At 37.5% G+C, this 21,292-nt stretch overlaps 1 protein-coding gene across 1 annotated transcript in view; it reads left to right on the forward strand.

Annotated features, from left to right (window-relative positions):
- The window catches only part of LOC139126664 (kinesin-like protein KIF13B), a 56,427-nt gene that overhangs the window by 15,918 nt on the left and 19,217 nt on the right, over nt 1–21,292 (forward strand). The window contains exons 4-8 of the mRNA XM_070692725.1: nt 298–404; nt 9,994–10,176; nt 10,819–11,027; nt 16,080–16,151; nt 16,767–16,929. The gene's annotated coding sequence lies outside the window, so the exon portion shown is untranslated. The remainder of the gene's footprint in view (nt 1–297; nt 405–9,993; nt 10,177–10,818; nt 11,028–16,079; nt 16,152–16,766; nt 16,930–21,292) is intronic.

A 21,292-nucleotide genomic window follows, 5' to 3' on the forward strand; every position in this document is an offset into this window, starting at 1 on the left:
ACAGTTTTCTTGATATTTACATGTGTATGAAAGACGTACTTCAGTTATTTAGTGGATTAAAGAGGTAGGTTTTGTTTCGGCTTTATCTCTGAGCAAATTGACTGTGCACAAGGTTCAAAGGGAAAGAAAGGACTAAAATCACACAAACAGTCAATGTAAACAACCACTGATGTGAGAACCAGGGACTGAAGACTTCCCCTTTAAGTAGTTCCCCATACACATTGGTATAATTATAGGTAGCAAAGTGTTCAAATCTGTCTTACTATTGGCATACAATCACATTTATCTTTTCTACAGGTTTGTGACCCAGAGCATTGCTATTGTACTCAGAATGACAGATTTACAGAGGAAAGAACTAAACATGAAGCTCTTCACGACGGAAGATAGAAGAAGTGCACACTCAGGTACATTACAAATATGCCCTGATCTTAGGTGGCTTTGAACACAGTCCCTCCATCACACGATGGAGGGACTGTGTTTTGAAGGAGGATGTAAATGCAGGATTTCCAGTGTTCTTTCCAGTATTTAATCATCCTGGTTCTGCCATGCTGACTTCCTCCACTGTGAAAATGGCCATATGAAAGCCATGTTCCATGTCTGTGATGCTGCACTGTATTTGTAAAATCCTTTCACTTTTGCTGATGTTCCTAGTTTCAAAAAGAGGTTTTTTCCTTTGCGTTCTTAATTCACATGGTGTGACACATGTGGGCTTATGGTTTAGCAATGTCTGCCTGTGTATGTGCAAATGTGTGTGTGTGTGCGTGTCTGTCTGTCTGTCTACACAATATCTCAAGAAAGGCTGGACTGATTTCAACCAAATTTTGTACATATCAAATGGGAAGAACTGATTAGATTTTAGTGGGCGTGGTATGCATATTAATGAAGTTATCAAAGTTTTAATTTTTCTGTTACATGGGTGTCTATGGGACGCGTGATGGAAATTGTGTTATATACCAAGACTTACTTGACTAAATATGATGAAACTTGCCATATAAAATGTAATATGCAAGAAATGATAATATTTGAAACATCATGCCAAATAAATGCTAATTTGAAAATTGTAATTAGTGATACAATTCTGAAATTGGTTCACCAATTTTGATAAAACATGCAGATATTGAAGTGACAGACATTTGACGGTGCTGTGAGACACTCAGCAGAGCCATGTTAATTAACAGCTCGCAGTATTGATGGTATAATCTAAACCTGTGAAGGAAAGGATTGTTGAGTACTGAATGCTGGATTTTTCATGTCTTTGTCACCTCAGTCCTGTGGTGAAAGAGGCTAGTGATAGGGCCACTGTTGTGTGGAGTGTGAATATGTTAGTAAAACGATAGTTTGACCATATCGGCCGTTTGAGGGCGCTGTAAGTACCATGCAAATGCATATGTGTGACCGGACAGAGACTTTGAATATCTACTGGGATAACTATAAAAGTCCTTGTTCCAGCTTTTAAATTTAGACAAAAAAGTGTCAGCAATGCTTTAAATGACCTAAACTGGAAGACATATCATATAGGTTTAGTCACAGAAAGTTTGGCAAAAAATTTCAAAGTTAGTGATGGGAAATGCCACATCTGTGGGGACGAAGAGACCATTGAACATGCACATTTTGATTGCAGATGTGCAAACAAACTATGGGATAAATGCAAATTAATCTTAATAAACGAGCATGGACTACATGAAGACACTGACTTGAAAAATATGGCAATAACTGGAGCAATAACTTGATCAAGCATGAACTTATCGAGGTTTCACTTCAGTGACGGGAAAATACTTTGCTTTAAAGCTAAAATCGGCTAAACAATTCAAAGTGAACAGTGTCCACAAAAAGTAATATTACATGCTCGAATATTAAACGTCGCACGCTCCATAGGATTCAATGGTAACTCGTCGATGACGTCGCAGGCCGCATAGTCATCATTGGACTGAAAGTGAACCGGAACTATTTTCAACTTGACAACTTTTTTATGTAAAAATGTCGAAATTTCATGTTTTGCACAGGAAATCCGGTTTTGAAAAATTTTGCAGAAAAAAATTGATAAACCGCATAACAGTAGTTTAAATATATCATTGCGCCATTCGATGATGAAAATCGTTCCATTTTTAACGGATTTTCGTCTAAGATTGAAATAAAGCATTGGATTATCATTTGCCAATAAATCTAAATATTTTGAGAGAAAACTGTGTAAGAGAGGCATGTAATAAAAACATTATAGCCCAAACATGGGACTATGTACCCTCGGGGCAGGAGACCATTTGCCCTCCTTACGTCGGGCAAATGGTCACCTGCCCTCGGGCACATAGTCCCATGTTTGGGCTATAATATATAAAACCACATCAAGGCATCATATTTTTTTAAAGAAACCTATTTATTCCGTATATTTTACACAATAAAATTGTATATGGAAGTGCTGATATAGTAGCAAGAAAGACATTTCAGGATAAGCAAAATTCTATCAAAATTGGGGGTACGTGAAAGCATCCTCAATGCCAAAGATTGAGAGAAACAGACCGTAACTTCTGCACCTGCACACATAAGGGTGCACTTTTTACTCCACTCCACTTTTAGGTATCGCAGTTACATAAACAAATCCATACTGAACCCTCTTCTACAAAGACATTTCCAGGAAAATTTGTATAATGAATAGTAGGGCAACACTCCAAAATCTAATAGCATCTACACTGTATCAAACCAAAGGAGCAATTTCTCCAAACATTCTATGATCAACTTTTATCATCATTTTTTTCTGAAAACATATTAGCATATTAATCTTACAGACATCTTTCTGCACTATGTGACTACATTTAAGAATGAAACTCATCAGCCACTAATTATCATATCCTGTAATTAATCACAAACATTAATGAAACTTGCTACTTATGCTTATGTCACATACAACTCACATTAGAACCTTATTAGGGGTTGACCATTTGATATCCTTGGGGGGGGGGGGGCATTATTTTTTTTTTCACACGTTCCACTGGATGTTTTGTTTTTTTTTTCCTTGTGCATCCTGGCAATTTTTTTGCACTCTTCCTTCAAAGAATTTTTTTAATGCAGCGATGTTGCAAAATCAATCTGTTTATCATACATCAACGGACTTGTACATAAAGGACTAGTGAGTTTCTTTGCCATGAGGAGGCGGTGGATTATTTTTTAGCGACTTCAAAAAGTGGCTACCCCTCCATTCCAACTTTCAAAAACAGGGTGACCCCCCTGCGCACGACAAAGGTAAAACAAAAGTGGAATATAAATTGAATAATTCAGTGTGTGTATATATATATATATATATATATATATATATATATTATATATGCGAAGTATGCAGTTTCGACTTTCGACTTGTCCGATACAAAGTACTCAATACATATATATGAATATATATATATACGAAGTATGCAGTTCGACTTCGACTTGTCCGATACAAAGTACTCAATACAAAAGTAGAGTGAGATATATAATAATAATAATAATAATAAACTTTAATTCAGGATAAAAGCACAATAAGTATTAAAAATACAGTTTGTTGCATCCCATATAAAAAAAGAATAAACAAAAAAGGACATAACATAGTACATAGACTAAAAAAAAAACTTGCCACAAAAGCTAAAAGAGTCAAAAGTTACTAGGTTAAAATATACATCGACTTTCTATATGTCGCATTAAAGCTAGAATAGACAAATGCATCCGAATTTCGAATTGTGGCTAACACGCTATTATCACTATTTTGCAATCGGTCTGAGAATTTAAACAAGAAACTTGCGTCGCAGAGCTTGGAAAGATGGAATTGAATTTTCAACAAACATTGCACTTGCACTACAATCACGAGGCAAATGCATGAGAATACGAAACGCATTGTTGTAAGACACTCTGAGGTTGTTCATACACTGACGGCTGAAATTCCACCATAATTATGACAATACATGTTGGTACAGTATGAACGGAAAATAGTCACCTTAACAGCATTATTACAACTATGAAATTTACGTAGCAGTGAATTCGCATAACCATAAAATTTACGTGTTTTGTCTCTTAATGTCATAGTCATCACACAAATTATCAGTGAATACATATCCCAGGTAAGTATGTTTTGAAACGGCATTCAGTTTCTTGGCGCTCAAATAGACAGGTGGAACCAGGTCAACAGAAAGCCCAAATGAACGAGGGATAAAGTACATGCATTCTGACTTTTTCGGATGATATACAATGTCATGTTCCACTCCATAATTTTCACAAATTGAAATCAGTGCACGCAAACCTGCAATCGATGGACTCATTAAAGCAGTGTCATCTGCATACATGAGGTGGTTTATCATCAAACCACCTACATTGCAACCTTTGTTACATATAAGGGTTGCTGGAGAATTGATTTTACAATTCATCTCTACAACGTTGTATCGTGAGTCATGAGACTCACTCATCAGGAGACTAGTCTAGTCTCCTGATGAGTGAGTCTCACGACTCATGAAACAACGTTGTAGAGATGAAATTGTAAAATCAATTCTCCAGCAACCCTTATATATAAATATATATATATATATATATATATATATATATATTATATATATATATATAAATGGGATTGTGAAATATTAGTGCATGTTGCTTTCTAACACTGAATTCTCATAGAGGAAACAGAAAAGTATCAGGAACTTGTAATGCTTTTCATATGAACTGCAGATTTCATACTGATTAGTACACTTTGCAAACAGACTTTTAATTTACAGACATCAGATATTTCTGACATATATCTCTGATATAATCGTTTTACTGCGCCAAAAGGGCATGCTGAAAAATATTAAACATCCAGATATCTGATATATATATATATATATATATATATATATATGTATATGTATATATGTATATATATGTATTTATGAAAGTCATGCAGCTGAAGGACATGCTGAAAAATATTGTTTGATATTTAAAAAATGCGCCCAAAGAGCGCGCCGAAAAATTTCAAACATACATATATCTCAGATATATGTATGTCTGATATATTAAAGTTTTGCTCTAGGACGGGGCTCTGAAAAATATGTCTTATTATCATTAAAGTTACGCGCCCAAAGGGCACACCCAAAAATTTTAAACAGACAGATATCTCAGACATTTGTATGTCTGATATATTAAAGTATTGCACTAGGACTGGGCTCTAAAAAATATATCTTATTATCATTAAAGTTACGCGCCGAAAAATGAAATTGAATAATGAAATTCATGGCTAGCACAATGTATTGCAGGGCTCGAAAATTTTTTTAAAAATTCACTTGCCATAGGGCAAGTGAATTTTCAATTTCACTTGTCCGGAAGAAAAATTCACTTGCCCTGAATTTCAGATGATTTAAGGAGTAAATGTGTATGGTTTTATTCATGTCATTGTAAAGAAACAGTAGCTGTAACTTACTGATAAATTTGTGTCCTTATTCTGTGTATCAAAAATAATATCTTATGTAATGTATACATGCACAGTGTTTCGGCCAGCTTTTGCTAGCATGGGGACACAGTGACCCATAGTAGGTCTTAATGGGGACAAATTAAATTTTGGGGGGACATGTAGTGTATTTCAATTAAACAACACCAGTACATTATCATTTTGTGTCATCATGACCTGGTACCTTGTGTTAAATAGGCAAGTCTTAGTCAGGTTACTGAGGTAGGTGCACTAAGGGTAAGTATATAATAGGCCACCGGTGTTGTGTCAAATTGTGCCCATGTGAAACTTTCAGTATCATTTAGTTTACTGCTACCACATGGTATGTGAATAAACTGCAGGGTTCCCCATTAAAGTCACCAAAATGATTAGCCAACTCATTAGCCAGATCAAAATCTTGTAGCCACTTTAAGCAACTTTTAAACAGTTTATGATCTCAAGTGTAGCAACAGCTTTCTTGGCATTCAGGAGTTCCTAATTTTACAAATCAAGATGTTTGGTATGTTGTTCATGATAGTTTTAACATTAAAGAAATAATTTTTTAGTTTTTATTACATTAATTATCTGTTATTTTTATGACATTGAAGGGATTGAAATACTTTTTCATTTCGAGTGGTAAACTTTTGCTGCAAGAAATATTTAGGTGGCAATTCTAAAAATCAGGTAGCAATGTGAAGTGTATATTACCACAGATACAGAATACTTCTGCAGCATTGAGTCAGTGTTCACAGTATGACAACTTATCATACATATACACTACAAGCTCCTTGTGTGGTTTTGTTAGCCACACAAATACAAATTTTCCATGCAGAAGAAAGCATTCGGTAGCATAGTGACAGTGTAGATACAAGTATTGTGGTGTTGTGTCATAGTTGTGATCAAGTAGGCTCAATAGCATCTTCAGCATAAGTATTTTTCTTGAGACAAAAAGGGTCAGGTCAAAATCCTTTAAAACAAGACACAATGATATTGTTCAATTCATTTCCCAATGTTTTAAAGAGAATAATAGTTTTGATGATAATGATAACATTGTAGCCCAGGAACATTTTCATATGATATTTTGATATCATCAAGAAATGTCTGGTGATGTTCACTATTGCATCATTAAACTGGAGGAATCTGCAGAAATATTAATGTGATGATTTAAATGGATATGCTTACTGCAACTACTGTTGACAATTTCCCTTTGCCACAACTGTTAATAAAATTTAATTTAAAACTGACAGTCAAGCTAAATGCCATTAAATTGGAAAGCACAAGAAATTACCTTTTATCATAAGATTGTACCTATTAGACCTCCCTAGGTGGTTTCTTTTGAACGATAATTGTGTACTTAAGGGTCTTTATTTATGACATCACATAAGATGACCCAGATTTGACCTTTCAGAAAACCTCAAGTTTTTCTCCTTTTCTCTTGTATTCTGACTCTGTTTATGAAAGTTTCCTTTGAAATAATGGTTTTTACTATCAAACTGAGTAATTGCAGGCCAAATTTTGATTCAAGCAAAGCAGGTAAAACTTGGACTAAAAAGGACGACCGGTACGCGGGACTCACAGAGGCAAAGCCAGGCCTCAGTGTATTCATGGTCGTCCATGATGTATTGTAGCACGGTCCGTCCATGAGGTACTAGAGGGACTGTGATTGCAGTATCGAACAGCAACAATGTTTGCTTCACGTACCAGGGAATTTGTAACTTTGTAGAAAGGAGAGTAAAGTGTTTCAATACATTGTAACGTTGTAGGAAGGAGGGTAAATTGTTTCAACACCTTACAACATTTTATTGTAAGCTGTAGTTTTCTGTTGAGGAGGCATCGTGACATGATTTCATGAGAAGAAAAAAACATCAGATCGTGCAAAGACGTCAATATTTTGCCATTTTGTAACCAAGCAGAACAGAGCTATTTTATCAGCCGGCCATATCGAAAGCGGTACACTCAAAGAACTAGAGAGTGGCAGCGCGTACGTACAGTGGCCTCATTGAAATTCACTTGTCCGTCGGGCTGGGAGAATGTTGTTTTCACTTGCCCGGACTCAAAATTCACTTGTCACGGCGTCGGCGGGCGGCGAGAATTTTCGAGCCCTGTGTATTGGTGCATTTTGGGCAAGTATGAGCCTGCATCGAAATTTAAAAACGCGCTGACCTCCAATTTGGCATTTCAAAATAGGTGACTCCATCACCAAAGTTAAAAAAACAGGGTGACTCCGTGAATCCACTGGCAATCTAGGCCGAAGAAACTGCCGCTAATTTTTAAAAGTATCTTGTGTGAATTATCATAACCAAGCCCTCCCCCAATATATTTAGTCACACTGAGATAAATGGTTACAGCTTAATTCTTATTCGATACAGTTATTTCTGCCATAGTAATGAAAAGATACTGGGCCATGCCCCGAATGAAATGGGAAAATTGGACATTTGGTTTATTGGAAATTGAAAACATAGAGCCAAAGTTCCTGAAGCTACTATAGACATGGATACAAAATTAAGTATTTCCTGACTGTATGAAATTATCTCACTAAGGTCATCCTAGGGACATGTATACCAAATATTAAAGCTGTCTGACCAGCGGTTTTGAAAAAACAAGAGACCCAACAGTCGACAGAGCTCTGCTGTGTTATGTAGAGAATAACTTTTTGTGACACATGTATTGATGAAGAAGGTGGATATCTTTGATAGCTCATTTCAGGATGGCCTGACCAAAATGGCAAAATTAGCTGCAAAAATACAAAATTGAAGATTTCATCATAATTTCAATATATTACGTTAAGATAAAGCCCAGGAACCTGTATACCAAATATAAAAGCTATCAGATGAGTAACTTTTGAGAAACAAATATTTTGACCAAAAATGGCAAAAATTGACCCAAAAATACAAAAATTGAATATTTCATCAGATTTCAATATATCACACGAAGATAACACCTAGGAACCTGCATACCAGATATCAAAGGCATCAGACAAGTAGTTTTTGAGAAACACATTTTTTGACCAAAAATGGCAAAAATTGCACCAAAAATACAAAATTGCAGATTTCATCATATATTCAATATATTATATTAAGTTCATCTGTAGGAACCTGTATACCAAATATCAAAGCTGTCAGACGAGCGGTTTTGATGAAATAAAGTTTTGACCAAAAATGACAAAAAAATTCCTTAAAAATACAGATTTGCATATTTCATCACAATTTGAGCAAATCTAAGTTGGGTTATCCCTAGGGACCTGTATACCAAATAACAAAGCTGTCTGACCAGCGGTTATAAGAAGAAGATTTTTAACCAAAAATGCCTTTTTTAATGTTAATTTGCATATTTTCAACAATATCAAAAATTGAAAAAAAAATGGTTTCTCATAATCATATTTTTCATCTACACAACAAATATCAAATCAGTAAGTACTGCGGTTCTCAAGATATTTGAGTGGACGGACGCCTCACAAACGGACATACATACATACATACATACATACATGACGCTGGACGCCGGACGGATACCCATCCCAATAGCTTCTATAGACTATGTAGTCTATCTTAGCTAAAAATGGAAATGTGCATTGTTGGAAATAGAGTTTGTCAGAGGGAAATTTGAATGGCCGCAAAGTGCCATCCTCAGTATACACACCTATACATATACAGTATACATACCTGTTTCCTATATTTCAATTTCAGCCAAAGATTTTAAATTTAGAAATAGGCCTAAAAGTTATAATCAAGATGGTAAAACCATTTGAAATTGAAAATTAGTTCCGTTTCGATTTTCTTTTGAAACACAAAATGCAAATTGGTTGGCCAAAGTGTGCCACGGATTATAATACTTGACGATGACAGTTTTGTTTTAATATCTTCTGAAATTCTGTCATTTGACTTGTCAGTGCAATCTCTCCATGTCGCAATCATACCAGAGAAAAAATTATCTATTGGTCAACACACAAGAAATGATTTGCCTGTATCTACAGAGTGTGTTCACTTATCTAAAATCAGTGAACAGTTCAAAAAGCCAAATGTAACTGAAAATTAATTTCAAGAGGCTTTTGGAAAGACAATGGTGCACGGAAATGAAAAAGGTACATCCAAAAGGTTCTTGCTGATACTGTGATAGATTTTTTTTCTTCCACATTAACTTGCCAGTTTTTTTTTTTAAGTCATCTGAGGCAGAATTTTTTTTTTTCCCTTGTATCTGCTTGGAATTTTTTTTCGAAAATCTTCCAGACCCCCCTCCAGGATATCAAATGGTCCACCCCTTAGTGTTGATTGTACTGTGAACAAAATGGGGTCTTACTCGGCTGAGAGTGTACTAGTAGTACATGTAATATTGTAGTCAGTGGTAAGGTGTGAATGCAGAGAGTGTTCTCCCAAATGCATCAAGTTTACAATACTGGTACACAGTAGATATACACAATGTTATAAACTCACAGGAATGGTGCATGGTACTGGAAGAAGTTTTGCTAGGGCATTACTCTACTTGCTGCATGTTGTACTGCTGTCTAGGCACTGTACTTCACAGGATAGTACTGCTTCAAGATTGCCATTCACATTTTTATCATTGCCACTCTCTCACAGGTCTGATGAAGTTATCGACCAAAATACAGAGAAAGCCGTCTTACTGACCAACCCAAGGAACAGGTGGCAACTGAGGTCTCTGATGCATTGACGCACACACAAGGCAGTGTTGTCAGTAGCGATCTCAGTGATACCCTGGTATCTCTATGCGGTGTTGTATTACAGAAGATATCTGTTGAAGAGGTAACCGTTTTTGGCCAATATATGGCGGTTTTAGGGTAATTTAATTTGTGCTATCAGCTTTGACCAGCTATTGTGGCATTCCTTGTCGGTATAAGGCTCAGTACGTGTGTAGTTAAAGTGATGTCTTTTCATTTACAAACTCAGTTGTTTCTTTCGATAGAAGTCTTGGCACAAGTGAAGATACTATCAGAACTCTGTTCAGTTATATTTTCAAAGATGGAGTCTTTTTGAACAACAGAAACAATTTTTGCTACTTTTAAAAATTCACATTTAAAGGTGTGTCTCATTGCACTGTTTTACACATGCGCTGTGTAAAATTCACATGTTAAAAGTATGTCCAAAGCATACATGTGTTGTGTGGCAGACCTGCATATACAGTGTAGGAGAAGCATGTCTTCTGAAATTTGTTAATTTGTTTGAGAAAATATGCACTTGTTTAAATTTGCTCAGTGTGTAAAATGAAGCACCTCTGCTCTGTGATGTTAGCTGTAATTGGCATTTGATATTAGACAGTGGTCAGACCTAGTAAGATTTTCAACTTCAATTGTGAAAGAAAACTTCCCCTTATTGCATTATGGTACAGCCATATAAGTTATTCTGATGTTGTCAGGTCTAATTTGTTATGCATTTGTTTGCTTCCAGACACCACCAACAAATCTAGTACCAGTGCCGTCAACACCGAGGAATCTCCACAGTCTAGCCCTAGCGGTAGCCAACAATCAACCAGTCTTACTGGAAGGGCCAGTGGGCTGTGGTAAAAAGCCCTTGTGGAACACCTAGCAGCTGTCACAGGCAGGGTGAAGACTCCACATTTGATGAAAGTACAACTGGGTGATCAAACAGATAGTGAGGTAATGTTGAATAGCTATTTGAGTGTTGTGAAACATCATATCAGGATATCAAGGCATTTACCAGTGTATACCTTGAAGAGACCTTGAAACCACTTTGAAGTGTTTGGAAGAGGCCATTCTTGCTGCTAAATAAACTAATGAATAACCAAGATATTTTGATTACATAACTTTTGAATCCTTACTTTGAAATTGTCGTTTGAATAGTATCATCATTTTGAGAGGGGGATGTGTGCGCTTTGAGAAAGTTTTTGAATTGTAAAGCCTGGGAAAGCCATTGGAAAAGAATCCTTGAAAGTCTTTGAAAATTGAAAATTTGTGAAAATTCAAAAATTAATATTGATGATGCCACAAAAATAGTTTGTAAAATGATGTCTTATCCATGATACTTGAAAAATGGTAATTTGGATCCCAAGAATCAAAAAGTCCTTGAATATTGCTGAAAACGTTGTTGAATTTCAGGTGACTTTAGTGTTTGGAACTTGTGGGAAATGTCATTAATTTTAGGATGGCACTCTTTTCCTGTGAAGAGTAAATTTGAACCCCGTGGAAAGCCCTCAATCTGATTAAACCATCCACAACTCTAGAGAAATATGAGTCACACAGTAGAATGGCACTGCCCTTACAAAAGTTACCTGCTTGTAACAAACTTTAGGCAAGTTATGTTTTCAACTTTGTGACAAGTGTACAGACCATATGACTCTCCACCTTGTCCACATCCGTGTTAACAAGCTTGTCAACACGCTTGACATGAAACTTACACAAGCGTGGGACAAGTTTGAATCTTACAAGCTTGTAACAATTCAAAAGGTTCAGGAAAGTGGAAGGTTGAGAATTACAAGCTTTTAACAAGGTTGTGGAACACTATGTGTGTCTGCTGGTATATTCATCTATCAAAGGTTGTATCAAGGTTGTATATTACCCATAAGCCTTTGCTTCGCTGCCAGCATTATTGCTGCCCGTTGCCATAGGCAACTATATTGAGCCCAGTTGGGGTCATCATGCCACAGGCACTCAGGGCACATTTGTGGGATATTAACCAGATTTGACTGATTTGATAACACAGTGACTTCATTGTTTATTAAAAGAACCAATATTGTATGTGTTACGAGTGTAGGTTTGGCAATCAAGAATGAGACAACAACATGCTAGAGAGAATGTGTACACAAAGTATGTCCTCAATTATGGCTGGAATATGGCTCTCATCACCAAACCTCTATTTGAACTACCCTACCCAAAATCCAAAGTACATCGTTGGACTTACAGCAAAAAACAGGATGGTTGAACAGTCTCATATACATTACGATTACTTTTTTGTACGTGGCACACAAGTTTTGTAGATAACATTGTAGATAAAAAGAACAGAGTCATTTGAGTGTCTGGATAGAACACACAAGGGAATTGCTAAATTAGTTATCGTGTTGATAGTAGAGACCGAAGTTAATTAGGACAGCACTCTGGCTAAACAAACCATAATACAATGTATAGGTACTGATGCCAATCTGTCTAGACACACAAAGATAAACAGTGGAGTGGAGAGTTACATGATTAGTATTTCACTCAAATGAGTGGGTTCTTTTTATCTACAATGTATCTACAAACTTGTGTGAGACGTACAAAAAAGTAAACGTAATGTATATAAGACTGTCCAACCATCCTGTTTTTTGCTGTAAAACTTACCTCTTACATCAACAGATCTCAATTTCAATTACCTTACCAAAATTTTCGGCCTCTCGCAAACTATTACTGCAAATTTGCCGCAAGCTTTGCAGTAAATTTGCAGCAAACTTTTTTCTGCAAATAAGCCGGCGATTCATTTTTCAGATGCAAATTAGGTTTCTTGTGAACTTGCTGCAAATATGCAGCAAACTCCCTGCTGCAATGTTGCTGCAAACTCTTTGCAGCAAATTTGCGGCACAATCCTTGCAGCAACTTCCGCCAAATTAATTTAATGTTACTGAAAATTTGCCGCAAACTCCATACAGCACATTATTTTCCATGTTACTGCAAATTTGCTGCAAATTACACATGCAAAATTGCCTTCAAAAGTGGTATAATTCCACAACAGTCAGCTCTGGATCAGTAATAGTAAGAAAACTGAATACATATTGAAAACCAAGAAGCGACACAATTTCTTATATTGTACACAAGTTTCAAAATTTTTCTTTTCTCCAAAAATATAATAAGTTCAGCTCAGATGTGTACACACAGTTGTAAAAATCACTTGTAGACATGGTTAATGAAAACCTGGCAAATCTTAAGGCAGACTGTGGACAGCACAAGATGTGTTTTATCCAACTAAGGTCTGAAATATCAGTTTCACGAGAAACATTGGTCAGCGCAAATAAAGTTATTATTTAATAAAAAGACAACAGAGAAAAAAAGGTTCAATTCAAATTGTGGTACAATTTATTTTATATGCCATGTTCATTTCATGCCACATAAGTGTCTTCAAGATATTTTCCTTACGGTTTGAGAAGTTTCATTATATTTACATTACTGTCAAAGGCTGCGATTTGGCTTTCTATTCTCTGAATTTCTTGTCCCTTTAGGCTTCAATTAGAGAACCGGCAATGCATTCTGAAAAATACAAATCGTTCAGGGAAGAGTGTAAGTCTTTTACCGTTTGACCAAATATTGTAAATTTCATGAAAGAAATCAATAATTATTTGAAAATGAGACAGAGTCAAGTTGAAAAATTGATGCAGAAAAATGCATAAATATTCACGATCGTTTAATGATTTAATGTCCGACAACGGACAACTCGCCGTATGTTGTTTACATACACGACGGCGACAATCTGCAAAAATCTCAGCACTTAGTTACTGCATGGAGGTAGTACCACCTCCATGGTTACTGTAACTGTTGTGAAACGAAAGTGAATTCAGTATGAATCAGTTCTCAACGAAAATTTATCTGTAGGTAAACATAGGAATATAAGGATTACAGAACATAATAGCGATGTACAGACGGACGGTACATTGACTTACATTTGTGAACGGCTCGCAGACGCTGGAAGATTTTCGGTTGCAGGTCTCCCGTCTCCGTGCTGTACCACGGTCCCTCCACGACGACCGTGGCTGTACATACAAATATAGTCAGCATCTTTACTGCTTTTCGCGTTCACAAAATTAGAACTCCGTCTGTCCCTGGTACTGTATACACGTTTTTCCAACACTGTGATATCATTTGGCTGGCGATTCCATAGAAAGATCACGAAATTGTCCACTAGTCTAGATAACTCCCTGATCACAAGTACACAGCCGATGGTACCAAAATCTAACTTCGCGCCGATCAAGCCTCATGACGTTAACGGAAGTGATATCTATATATCATTACGCGATTGATAATGTAGTTCCGATTTTAAACGCTGGAATTGACTCTACATCTGCACCAATCCGTTATATATCATACTTAATATAGCATTTAATTTATAAGTTTAATGAAAATGGTTATTTTTACCACAGAAAGACCAAAAAGAGAGTTCTTTCAGCACGAAGAATCAATATCAATACGCGAACTGAACTTGATGAACCGTGACCTCAGAGTGTAAACATGTCGGTTAGGCTCCTCGTCGCTGGATACACAGGACCTGTTTGACGTTGCAAGTAGCGCATTTGATTTGCGTACAGCGGCTCGGGATGGAGTGTAATCCTAAACCTCAAATTTGTGCTCGGCAATATAATTCTAACGCTGAACACATGGACAAAAGCCTTTTACCTCAATTCATGTCATCAGAAGGCGAGATTTTGTTAGCGACATCGATGGGACGGGACACACAGTGTGGATATAGAGGGACTGAATGTACGTACCATGGCATGGCCTGAATGTTACGTACCATGCATAGGCCTACTATATGATGTGATATTTAGCTAGCTTCGAGCACAGCCACTACTCTGCTTGGAGGGAGTAGCGGGTCCTTGCTTATACCAAACTCGAATGCATTGACATTCACTTGTCTGTTTCTACAATGAAAAGTTCTCATCAGTCGTTTACAAAAGTTTACGACGTGTCCGTAACAGACGCACATTTCGTTCGAAAGTGCTTGCATTTTGGTATCATTCGTAGAACATACACGGTGTAACTTGCAAGACAGACAAGTCTCTGTTTTAAAAATTTGTTTTCCAAAAATTCAGTTGTCGATCCAACCATGATTTACCCAATCGGATTGTCAAAGGGTACTATTATTAATGTCACTACGGCATACACTATAGATGCGCTCTTTATGCCAGCTTAACTGAAGTATCAATTATATACCAGTTATTATTATTTTAACAAGAGGATTGTCTGTTACGAAATAAATGAATATAAAATACAAATGAAAGATCAATTTTGTGTTGCTTGCATATGACAGGTCACGAAGTGCAATGGTACACACTATACTCCCTGGTAATGAAATAGTGGGCAATCTGTCAATCATGTGTTGCTGCATATTTGCAGCAATAACCTGGCTTGACTGAAGTGCTTGTGAAGTGCTTGTGACAAACTTGAAGTTACAAACCTTGCAATTTAATTATCACAAGCATGGTACAAGATTGTAAGTTTTCACTGTGATGTCTTACAACCTTGTCAAACCTTGAAACAAGTTAAGGTCTTGCCTTTAAAACTTGTGTGAAGGTTGTCGCAAAGTTGTACAAGCATGGCACAAGATGATATCTTTGGCAAGGGTGAATGGCTTGGACCTGTTCACCCCAATTCCCTGTAAACAGGTCTCACCGTAGATAACAGTGACTGTGGGGTCAAACCATGGTGTTTGAAGGGTTAATCTAACCACATGCTAAAATCGTGTGACTGAAATATGTTCCAGTGCTTGGCCATTCAGTTTGGTCAGGCCACCTGTGAATAAGTATTTCCAGACCAAATGGTTTGATGGTGGAAACTGCACTGGAAACCTTAACAAACTCAACCATGATTTAGAGAGATGTCATCATGTAGGTGTATTTCTATCATTTGAGTTGATAGTATATGGTACATACCTTGAAATGTGAAAGGCATCAAATTTCATACATAGTCGGTATGTTTTTGCCATTAAATGTTGTTTATATTTCTTTTTAGGCACTTCTTGGCACATACAGATGCACTGATGTTCCAGGGGAATTTGTATGGCAAGCTGGTGCCCTCACACAGGTAAAATTCACTTTTGTTTGAAAACTTTCAAAAGGATGTACATTGATAAGACATCTGAATGTGTAATTATAGATAACTCTTTTAACAATAAAGTACCAGACTACTGATAAAACCAGTCACTTTTGTAAGTGTACAATGTAAGGGACAAATACTGGTGTGTGTGTTATGTTTAAAAAAGTAGATGTTAGATTTTGTGGTAGCATACACACCACTGCATGTGCGGTACACATGTCAGTAACCTTTCTGTACTCAGTCAACCATTATACTTGAATGTTGATTGACAGGGCATAGCTCCGTTTCATTTCATGCATCTCAATGGATGGTGCTTCTATAGTTCATCAACCACATTGAATTTCATTGAACATTTCTGAAGAGCTCATGACATCTTTAAAAATACAAGGTGACAAGTGAATTCTGGATGGGACTAGAATTCAAATATAAACACTAACAGTGCATTTTGCACATATAGACACTGTGTTAACAAGCTAAGAAGCGGGTGATTCGACAGGGAGTACAACAAGAACTCACAATTGACACAAAATACAAAAGTAGTGAAAAACCATCAAACATCAAAATAGTGAAATTAATTTGCCATGAAAATTATGAATTTTACAGGCAGTGACCCAGGGTCATTGGATTCTTCTGGAGGACATTGACTTTGCTCTGATGGATGTCGTGTCAGTTCTTGTACGCTTCTTGAATCTAACACTCTGTCAATCCCTGGACATGGAGACACCATCAGAGCAGTGCCGGGGTTTCAACTTTTTGCATCTCAAAGGTAATAGTATTCTATGTCTGTTTAAGATAAGTTTTGAATAGATGTGTGTTTCCTGAGAGGACATGGTGAGTGGTTGTTGGTGTGTGATGGGGAGCAATGATAGAAGTATGAAATGGATTTCAGAGAGGATAGTTTTTACAGCACATGTAAATCTGCATAGCGCACAATCCTCTTCAGATAGTACAGTGGTTTGCATTGAACCATTGGTGATAAGGGAACGAGACATACTGTCAAAATTAAGGAGTCGCCAACACTGTCAGGTGTAATTATCCTTTAAACAGCAGGGATTACCCTGGCTCAAGAACGGCATGAGATAAAATCGCACATGAAAAAAAACAGTGGGAGAATTTCAAAGTCTGTGGGAACCGGACCTAACTTCCCTGATTTTCTGCATATTGGTTAATTTGCATAACAATACACTCAGTGAGACAGTTTTCGGACGACCTCAGTTTTCAGACATTTGATGACATGCTGTTCGTTATACGCACTTCGCTCCGTTTTGATAGCGTTTTACAAGTCATGCTACAGCATATTAAGTCAGGTGACGCTGCCATCCCGTTTTGGATTTTTTGGGGGTATAAAGCTATTTCGGGCTACAAACTTGGTGAAGTTAGCCCCACCGTACAATACGAGGCATAGAATGCAACACACAGGGACAGCCCGTGTCCGATATCTAGAAGCGCTATACACGTTGAAATATACAGTTGCGTCGTCCATGGATTAAACGTAACTAATTATCACGAATTATTTCCATATAGTTTTCTAAACACATTGAAATTGAAAATCGGTGTTTGAAGTTTCAAAATATCGATATTTAGCCCCTTATCACATTCAAAATACAACGTCCGATTACTGCGATAGTAGTCCGATTACACGCGCTAAACATGGGGCAAAAATTTGGCAACTTTGACCCCCCTAAATCAGTGTGTGAAATTAACTTGAAATGCATGCTGGTCCGAAGGACCAATAGCAAACGGAATCTGCTGGTCCTTCTTGATGTATGTTGGTCCGACAAAAAACTAATAAAAAAACCTTCAAAAATGTACTTTCAATCGAAAATAACTGATAACATGGTACTTTATCTGTCTCTCCTACTCTGATGTTGTTATATAATATTGATACAAATAAATGAACATTTAATTTTTTTTGTCAATAATATATGCCATGATTTCTTGGTGACACCTACCTCTAGTCATGGGCCATGACTAGAGGTAGGTATCACCAAGAAGCAGATCTCTATGGGAGAAGGTTTTAGTTCATTCCAAAATTAACATGAGGAAAAATTCTTTCAGTTTTCAAAAATTGTTTCAGAACTCATTTCCAATTAACATGGGAAATATTATCAGTTTTCATTTCAAATGAACATGGGGAAAGTCTTTCAGTTTTTATCTTATATCTCTACTACATGGGAACAAGTCTTCAGTTTTCATTTACACCAGCAGCTATTTCAAACAGATGATGGGCATCATCATCCTCAGCGCAGCTAGAGTCTCCAATCTCAAAGTCAGATTAATAGTCTGATTCTGCATCAGTATCCTGATCAGCACACTCAGTAGCAACTGCATTTGCAGCATCTGCCTCCTTTTGCACAGTTTCCTGTTCCTTACTAGATGTAGATGCAGTGACTGTCACAGCATCTGTCAGCAACTCCTTTTTACGTCGAGTGAAGCCATCCAGACAAAATCTTTTTATGGACGGTTATTCATACATTAGCATGGGCATTACGGAACAGCTACTGAGATAGCAGAGTTTTGTGAAGACAGCACTGTTCATATTTTGCTGTGTTACCTCAGCTGTGGCGTATTGCGGTTCTTAGCGTGTTCCACGGTGATGTTATGAACCTCTGACTGACTATGTGAGGTTAAATTCGAGTGTCTATAGTAGAGCCAAAAAATCGTACCCTTAGAATAAATTGAGAAAGCAGGCTTACAAGATATGCAGCTACCTTATTGGCAGAGAGATCGCCTTCGGCATGGCATGGACTACAAACATCTTCGACTATCAAGTAACAACCAGGCGCGGAACTGATTCTGCCTTGTATGCTGAAAAGATCGCGGTTTTCGTCTTTCTCGATCAGGCGAAAAATGAAAAAATAAAAAAGTAAATAGATCGTGCTGTTCCGATAACATGGTTTCCAAAAATAGGGTAGGTAGGTCGGCAGGGACTTTTTTCCAAAATATTTATATTTTCAAATATTCACTTTTCAGGGATTCGGGGCGATCAAACACTGGCCAAAACATTTCCAGAAATTAAAAACGTATCTTACATATAAAAAGAATAAAGACATAATAAACTCCTCGTTCAAGTAAAACTCAAATGTCAGGTAAAGAACTCTTGATTTTACGGTTTTTTCTTTCTTTTTTTTTACTTCGATGTTTACGTAGCTCTTAAAAGTTTAGGGTCGGCAGGCAAAAATAGGGTAGGTCGGGTTATCGGAACAGCACATTTTTTTTCTTTGGCCTCATATTCCCTTCGTGCCTGTTGCTTCTCCTTGTCGTTTGTTTTTGTATTCTTCTTGGAGGGCTCACACCCTTCAAAAAAACGCCACATATTGGTAGGGCGATCCGCAACAGCATAGTCAGGTCGCGCACGTGTGACAACAGACTTGCAAGACCTATTACCTTTCTAACAAACTGTGTTAGTATCAAGAATTTTGATTGATCAAAATAATAGCCTGCACGTGAATCGGCCAATAGCTGTTGCGGCTGTCGGTCTCTGTCCGCAATAGCAAAACTAAGAAAAACACGGGGATCGGACCGACAAGCGGGAATTGGACCGAAAAATAGTTGGATACATAGCCATACAAATTCGGTTTTAAAAAATTATAATGTGAATTTTGCGCTGGTCCGAAGGACCAATGGTGTGGAAAAACTGCTGGTCCGTCGGGGATTTTGTTGGTCTCGGACCAGCGGACCAGCGTTAATTTCGCACGCTGCCCTAAATGCCACTTCTGTCGGTGTTAACAGTTTGAGGATAAACACAATAAAGTTTCGAAGGGTATGGTAATAAGATTTCGTTGTGCTCGTCATTTATGAAACGGCTTTGGGCGAAATTCACTACCCTGTCCGAAAACTGTCATTCTGAGTGTAGTTGTAATCGGAGGCGGTCGAATCCATACTTTCCAGTGCGGGAGTAACGGAAGTACAGTAGTCCAGAATAGTGCATTTTCATTTTTTCTTCGCACTACCACTCGTACTGGACACGAATATTCCTTCGATTCGAAAGCGCCATTTGAGCTACGACAACACACTGTACATCAGCAATGAACACTCGCTGTATCGACTCCAATGATTTGTCAATGAACGCAAAACTTCCTGTTGGCAACCAATCACAAACGCTGTTGAAACGGGTAACTCTGCAACAGCTTTTTTCTAGCGTAATTATAGCGCTCTCTACGGCGACACAATGAGTGGTTCTGTACTGAAAACCGGCCAAATGTTACCGATGAATTTAGATCGCGTAAAGGTATCACGTACGCGCCATTTGAATGATCGGCGCGACTTTTTTGCCCAATTGATTTTTCTGAATGCGATTTTTCTGATTTTTGAGCGTAAATATCGCGTTATCGCGCCCCAAAGTGATCCCTGAACAGTAATCAGTGTTCTCCACGGCGCCTTTTAAGTGGGCGGTGCGCCCACTTTATTTTCACGGCCGCCCAGATAAAATCTACGCCGCCCAGTTTAATTTTCGGCCGCCCATGCTTTCGAAACCCACCGTCAGCCTTTGTTCTGGGGTGGCGGGTTTGGTTCACGGCAATGTTTTTATGCCGTGCTTTTGTTTGTTTCTGCATTTAATTTCAATAAGGTGTTAATTTAAATCAATAAGGCTGTTGTTGAATGTGTGAATTTGTCATTTTATACCTCGTCAAGATATGTCACGACGACCATATAGCGGAGGAAAGATCGCGAGAGAAGCTCGACCAGCTTGTCAACCCATTCACACATCACCGTCCCGCCATTCGGACGGCGACACAATAAACTGTGCGGTCGCATCAAGATCTAAGTGTTGTCTCGATTGATTCTGCCGAATTTCCCCCCAAGAAAGTACACATTCTTTTAACACCCTCAAATTCAGGGTTCTCCAAGCCCAAAACAGCGTCGCGACCCGCGACGCTATCGTTCAACCCTTGACTCCACCGACCCATCCAAAGAAATTGTAAAGGACAGAAAAATTGATATAAAACCATAGTCAAAAGACAGCAATAGTTAGCGACGATTTCTGCTCTTAATTGACGAAATATTTGAAATCAAACTGATTACACATTCCCTAGATACAGAAGTGGCAATTTGGTGAAATTTCTGTTTGACTCACACCTTGAAATAAAAAGTAAACGTGGAACGAAGACATGTATGCCGCCGACCAA

This window comes from Ptychodera flava, unplaced genomic scaffold, assembly GCF_041260155.1.
Source record: "Ptychodera flava strain L36383 unplaced genomic scaffold, AS_Pfla_20210202 Scaffold_116__1_contigs__length_214205_pilon, whole genome shotgun sequence".
Classification (NCBI taxonomy): Eukaryota; Metazoa; Hemichordata; class Enteropneusta; family Ptychoderidae; genus Ptychodera; species Ptychodera flava.